Source organism: Nomascus leucogenys, chromosome 4 (genome assembly GCF_006542625.1).
Source record: "Nomascus leucogenys isolate Asia chromosome 4, Asia_NLE_v1, whole genome shotgun sequence".
In the NCBI taxonomy this organism is placed as follows: Eukaryota; Metazoa; Chordata; class Mammalia; order Primates; family Hylobatidae; genus Nomascus; species Nomascus leucogenys.
Window position 1 is genome coordinate 71,445,899 of NC_044384.1, and position 7,559 is coordinate 71,453,457.

Below are 7,559 nucleotides of genomic sequence, written 5' to 3' on the forward strand. Positions count from 1 at the left end.
CAGCCTGGGCAACATAGTGAGACCTTGCCTTTTATTATATTTAAAAATTAAATATACAAAAGAAAAATAGGCCAGGCGCTGTGGCTCACACCTGTAATCCCAGCACTTTGGGAGGCCAAGGCAGGTGGATCATCTGAGGTCAGGAGTTCAAGACCAGCCTGACCAACATGACAAAACCCTGTCTCTACTAAAAATATAAAAATTAGCCTGGTGTGGTGGCTGGTACCTGTAATCCCAGCTACTCGGGAGGCTGAGGCAGGAGAATCACCTGAACCTGGTAGGCGGAGGTTGCAGTGAGCCAAGATTGTACCACTGCACTCCAGCCTGGGTGACAAGATTGAGACTCTGTCTCAAAAAAAAAAAAAATATATATATATATATATATAAAGTATCATATGATTATATAAGTTACAACAATTATTATAATTATTTTTGTCTGTTTCAGATGTTACTAAATATTCATGAGGATTACAATCAGCACCTAGCACAGTGTCTGGGACATGGCAAGTGCTCAATATTTGTGCAAGAAAAGAGTGAATAAATCAAGAAATCGTCATTAAACACCAAAATTGTGTTTAACAGAACCAAACAGCGCCACGCCCTTGTGACCCTGACCTGAAGCTTCTGGTCGAGAAGGCCCTTGAACTCCCAGGCCCTCCCTGTAAGCAGGTCGGCCAGTGCAGAGGGCACAGGGCACAGGGCGGAGCCTCGGGGAAAGATGAGCAGGGTGCTACCCACAGGAAGGTGCCCGCCCGATCCCCCCACAGCCTCTGCCCCCTGTGAACACAGTGGCCTGTCTTCTCTGGGCCTCTTCCCTTTTCTCTGCGTCCTGCCCTCTCTTTTCTTCTCACTAACACAGAATGGAACATTTATTTTGTTTGTTACATAAACTTAGTAAATACTTGTTTGATTGTAAATAAAAGGTGATTGAGTTTATCTTTCTCTATCCCAAAAATCCCACACAAAACAACAACCTTCCAAATCAAATAATCACTTTTATCAATATTTTACTTAATGTGACCTTTACTTTTAATAGCCCAGTGGCCCTTAACAAAACGGTTTCAGAACTGTCTCCTACAGCGTCAGGACTATTGGTGCAGGCATGCGGTGTGCACGCCGCCAAACATGTGACAGGCCTGCTGTGTGCGGGACAGCAACAGGATGAGACTTACACACAGCACACAGCTACCCGACAGCCCCATACGGTCACAGTTACATCCCCCGGGTTCCCGTGTGGCAGAGCCCAAGTTAAGCCACAGGGCTGTGGGACACGCTCATCCCAGCCACCCCTCTATTAGCAGGAGGGTTCTGTGCTCTGACACCCACAAGGGCTAGACACTACAGAGTCACATTGAAGGGGACGGAGAATACCGCCAATGAAACCATCAAGACAGTCCCTGGAGGAAGAGTGAGAGCAACACGGCCTGCAGAGCATAGAGCTGTATCTGTGTTATCTTTGGTTACTCTTCAGTGTTCTCCAATGTTTGTGAAGCTTGTCTATTACTCCCCTTCCCCCTTTACAAAATCGCACCACTGTACTCCATCCTGGGCGACAGAGCAAGACTCTGTCTCTAAAAAAAAAAATAAATTATGGTTAAGGGCTGGGCGTGGTGGCTCACATCTGTAATCCCAGCACTTTGGGACACCGAGGTGGGCGGATCACCAGGTCAGGAGTTCGAGACCATGTATGGTGGCATGCACCTATAATCCCAGCTACTCAGGAGGCTGAGGCAGGAGAATGGCTTGAACCCGGGAGGTGGAGGTTGCAGTGAGCCCAGATCGCGCTGCTGCACTCCAGCCTGGGCGACAGAGTGAGACTCCGTCTCAAAAAAAAAAAAAAAAAAAAAAATTCTGGTTAAAAAAGCCTATCAGGCCGGGCGTGGTGGCTCACACCTGTAATCCCAGCACTCTGGGAGGCCGAGGCAGGTGGATCACAAAGTCAGGAGTTTGAGACCAGCCTGACCAACATGGTGAAACCGTCTCTATTAAAAATACAAAAATTAGCTGGGCATGGTGATGCGCGCCTGTAATCCCAGCTACTCAGGAGGCTGAGGCAGGAGGATCGCTTAAACTTGGGAGGTGGAGGTTGCCGTGAGCTGAGACGGTGCCATTGCACTCCAGCCTGGGTGACAGAGCGAGACTCCACCTCAAAAAAAAAAATCACATGCCGGCACAGTGGCTCACGCCTGTAATCCCAGCACTTTGGGAGGCCGAGGCGGGCAGATCACCTGAGGTCGGGAGTTTGAGACCAACCTGACCAACATGGAGAAACCCTGTCTCTACTAAATATACAGAAAAAATTAGCCTGGCATGGTGGTGCATGCCTTCAATCCCAGCTACTCAGGAGGCTGAGGCAGGAGAATCGCTTCATCCCAGGAGGCAGAGGTGGTGGTGAGCCAAGATCACGCCATTGCACTCCAGCCTGGGCAACAAAAGCAAAACTCCATCTCAAAAAATAATAATTATTATATATAAAATATAATAATATAATATATTATTATATTATATAGATCTCATACATATCTATATATATATGTCATAAAATTGACCATCTTACCCATTTTTACATGTACAGGTCAGTAGCATTAAACATATTCACATAGTTGTGCAACAGATCTCCAAAATTTTTTCATCTTACAAGACTCATCTATTATCAACTATTACTTTTTTCCTTCTTTTTTTTTTTCCTGAGACAGAGTCTCTGACGCCCAGGCTGGAGTGCAGTGGCACAATCTCAGCTCACTGAAACCTCCTCCTCCCAGGTTCAAACAATTCTCGTGCCTCAGCTGCCCAAGAAGATGGGAAGACAGGCACCCACCACCACGCCTGGCTAATTTTTGTATTTTTAGTAGAGATGGGGTTTCACCATGTTGACCAGGCTGGTCTTGAACTCCTGACCTCAGGTGATCTGCCTACCTCAGCCTCCCAAAGTGCTGGAACTACAGGCGTGAGCCACCAACCCCAACCTCATGTATTACTTTTTAATGGAAAGGTAATAAAAGAGTATTTTCAAACATGTAAGCCCCAAGAGTATTTTCAAACATGTGAGCCCCAAGTAAGAGAGTTGTCCTGCTTCTGCTGCTTTCAAAAATCCCAGGGTGAGGGTGCCTTTCCTTACTTCCCCTGCTCCTACCCTAAGTCTCGGGTTGGGAGATTCCAGAGTTGGTTCTCACCTGGCTTCCCCTGCCCATCCTGGAGCTTCTCTCCCCTCCTCTCTGCTCCTGCTTCAGCCCCCAACCCCTGCAAGCGTGTGTTCAAGACCAGGGGCCAGGCTGGGGTGGGTGGAGGTTGAAGGTCCACGATCATGTTGGGGCATGTGACAAGGGGGCTCTGGGGCAGCCCAGGAGTTTGGGATCCTCACATGTGGCTTGATTCAACCCCCCGGTGTTGCAGAGGAAGACACTGAGGCTCAGAGTTCACACAGCTAGTTAGAGGTTCATCAGGGACTAACCCAAGGGTTCTGTCACCTCACTCAGAGCCCATCCTACTAAAACGCACTGAAGACAGAAGGGTCACGATCCGCAGGGAAAAGCACTCCATCACAGCTGTGTGTGGGATATGCCCCCCATATGCTGAACTGCTGTACAACAAGACAACCAGCCCCTTAGCATGAGACAGTTGTCAGATCACATGTGTTACAAACCGGACTTGCTGCACTCAACTGTCTACACAAATATTTATTCTTCATCGTGTACTTCATGGATAGATGCTCACTACCATCTTAGAAGAGATGAAATGGGGTGGCGAGATGTTGGTCAAAGGAAACACAATTTCAGTAATAGGAGGAATAAGTCGGTGAGAGCTATTACAACATGGTGACTGTGCTCAGTAACAATGTATCGTGTTCCTGAAAATTGCTAAGAGAATAGAGTTTGAGTGTTCTCATCACAAAAAAATAAGTATGTGAGGTAATGCATACATTAATAGCTCGATGCAAGGCCAGGTGCGATGGCTCATGCCTGTAACCCCAGCACTTTGGGAGCCCAAGGCAGGCGGATCACAAGGTCAGGAGATTGAGACAATCCTGGCTAACACGGTGAAACCCCGTCTCTACTAAAATTACAAAAAATTAGCCAGGCGTGGTGACAGGCACCTGTAGTCCCAGCTACTCAGGAGGCTGAGGCAGGAGAATGGCATGGACCCGGGAGGCGGAGCTTGCAGCAAGTTGAGATCACACTGCTACACTCTAGCCTGGGCAACAGAGTGAGACTCCGTCTCAAAAAAAAAAAAGATAGCTCGATGGAGCCCTTCCACAATGTATACCTCTTTCCAAACATGTTGTACACAATAAACGTACACAATTTTTGTCCATTAAAAATAAATAAATAAATGTTTTGTAAAAGAGGAAGTCAAATAAATTCCTTGATATCAAGATCTTTTAAAATAGAATTGGCAAATCAACTATAATTAATAGAGAAATAGATAAAATAGACAAAATGCAGCAAGCAGGCTGTAGCCTTGTAGAGGGAGTTGTATCAACTGGTTTTTGTTTTTTGGGTTGTTTTTGAGACGGAGTCTAGCTCTGTCACCCAGGCTGGAGTGCAGTGGCACAATCTTGGCTCACTGAAACCTCCGCCTCCTGGGTCTAAGTAATTCTGCTGACCCAGCCTCCTGAGTAGCTGAGATTAGAGGCACCCACCATAAAATCTGGCTAATTTTTTTTTTTTTTTTTTTTTTTGATTTTTAGTACAGACAGGGTTTCACCATGTTGGCCAGGCTGGTCTCAAACTCCTGACTTCAAGTGATCACTCGCCTCGGCCTCCCAAAGTGCTGGGATTACAGGCAACTGGTTTTGTTTAATTTAAGAAGCACTGGTATTGATTAGTCGCAGGATGAGAGAGCTGGAGGGAATTTAAAGATCGTCCAGTCTTACTCACTGGCCAAGGAAGAAACTGATTTTGTCTAAACCGAGAATTTCCAGGATACAGGGAAAGAGGCACTGTGAGCTTTACAATTCATCTTCTACTTGGATCAAAACTCTTCACACAGGACTTCCTCTATCGCTCTTGGGATTTAGCAGTTCCACAAAAACAGAAATATTTTCTAATCAGACATCCTGAACCTGTCTAGACTCTTGCTCTCTTGTCTAGGAAAAGAACATAAACAGGTTCTTTATTTTGTTTCCAACCCTACACAAAACCAGCCCGAGGGGGAGGTGCAGAGGTATGCCCCATCCCCAGACCACTGCCACCGTCCAAATGCACCCAAACACAGAACCCCGGGTGCATTTCAGCGCACGTCCTCCCAGAGACCTCGATGGACTCGATGTCACCCCCCGTAGGCAGCGGTCCACTGCCTCTCTACCCAGCACGAGAGAGGCTTGGTCATGCTGGTGGGGTGGAATTAGCCCGAAGGGGTTGTGCCCCTAACTGACCAGCAGAGCCCTAGAAGTGTAGAGATTCAGGTCTCCCCTCCCCTTCACATTTCGGTGGTAACAGAGCAAAGAGACAGCCCGTGATTGAGAATGTCCCGCCTATAGAAGCCCTTCCCGGACACTGTCCTCCCTTCCAGCCACCGTGTCTCTCCGCTGCCTGGCACCGTGTGCTCGTCTGTCCCTTCTCTGTCCACGGAGAAAAGAGAAAGCCCAGCATTGCCCTCCTTTTTTTTTTTTTTGAGATGGAGTCTCGCTCTGTCACCCAGGCTGGAGTGCAGTGGCGTGATCTCGGCTCACTGCAAGCTCCGCCTCCTAGGTTCACGCCATTCTCCTGCCTCAGCCTCCTGAGTAGCTGGGACTACAGGCGCCCGCCACCATGCCTGGCTAATTTTTTGTACTTTTTAGTAGAGACGGGGTTTCACGTGTTAGCCAGGATGGTCTCGATCTCCTGACCTTGAGATCCGCCTGCCTCGGCCTCCCAAAGTGCTGGGATTACAGGTGTGAGCCACCGCACCCAGCGAGTACTACCCTCTTGGTGGCAGCTTCTTATCTGCAGAACTTGGAGACTTGGTACCAGGATGTCTCTGTCCCCCACTCATTGGGCTGAATCATTCACTCTTCATTCCCCGCCCCTAATATTTTATTTTGAAAGTTCTCAAACATATAGGAAAGTTGAAAAAAGAATACAATAATAAAACAAACACCTGTACCGTTCTCCTAGATTCACCTATAATGAATTTTTCTCCACATGTGCTTTCTTTCTGTCAGTGTGCACATGCACACACACCCTGTTGTGAAGCATTTAAAAGTGAGTTGCATGATCATAGCACTACAGTGTGGAGCTCCTATATAATCTCAATGTCATCATCAAATTTAAAAAATAATATCAAATGGCCGGGCACAGTGGCTCACGCCTGTAATCCCAGCACTTTGGGAGGCCTCAGGCAGATCACCTGAGGTTGGGAGTTTGAGACCAGCCTGAGCAACATGAAGAAACTGTCTCTACTAACAATACAAAATTAGCCAGGCGTGGTGGCGCATGCCTGTTAATCCCAGCCACTCGGGAGGCTGAGGCAGGAGAATTGCTTGAAACCGGGAGGCAGAGGTTGTGGTGAGCCGAGATCATGCCATTGCACTCCAGCCTGGGCAACAAGAGCGAAACTCCATCTCAAAAAATAGTAATAATAACATCAATTATTACCAACACTATTATTGTTATTAGTAACATCAGTTATCCACAATTGTCCTCAAAATGCCTGTTGGAGATTTAGAAAAACAAAAACAACAAAAGGGATCAATCAACACTTCCTAGCGCAAAAAGTGGCCCAGAGGCCACAGTGTTCATGCTGGGGCCAGGCCACTGATGTCGAAGCTCTGGTTGAGAGCTGCCTGCGTGTGACCGCTGATATGGAAGGATTCGTGCCCCAAACCCGCTCTATGGGCCCCAAACACCTCCTGACTCATCATCACAGGAAGGAGGCCCTTGGAGGCAAGTCCTCTGAAGCCACCCTGCAGCTCACACTGGGCTGGGCCTCCCAGAGAGGCCACCTCAGGTCTTTGTGAAATTGAGCCTCCTGCTTCTTAAAGTAAAACCAGAGGCGATTGCTGTCCTTTGAAATTCTGAGCCTGGAAGGACTTAACTCGTTTTTAAAATGGGAATAACTGAAAATCTAATGAGCCTGCAGGCCTCTAAGGACATTGTCCTGGGTGGTCCCTGCCATACAAGGCACTATTGCCCCAGATCATAACCCAGAAGGCAGTGGCCGGACTTCCTAGACAGATGCTTCCTGCCCTGGCTGGGAGTGCCCAGGGTAGCTGGGGAGAGTGGTTCCCAGGGACCTGGAAGGCTGGGAAGTGACCAGGGCTAGCACAGGGTGGGCCCTCCAGCTGGAGCACGCCCTCCATTCCTCTCTCTCAAAATCCACACTCAGAGTCCAGTCACCCTTTTCCAAATTCTTCAAACTGTTGGTCACCTGTCAGTTGGTCCTAAATCAATGTCAGAGGCAAACTGCCTTCAAAAGGCTCATGGAAAATGTATATTATGAAAAAATTATGCATGGATTTCAAAATGTTTTTGTGCCAAAATAAACTCACATGAACTTATGTCTGAATAAAATTGAGTTTGAGGCACTCAGAAAGATATCAGTTTGACAAGAGCTTCTATCAGATCAACATGAATTTTGCT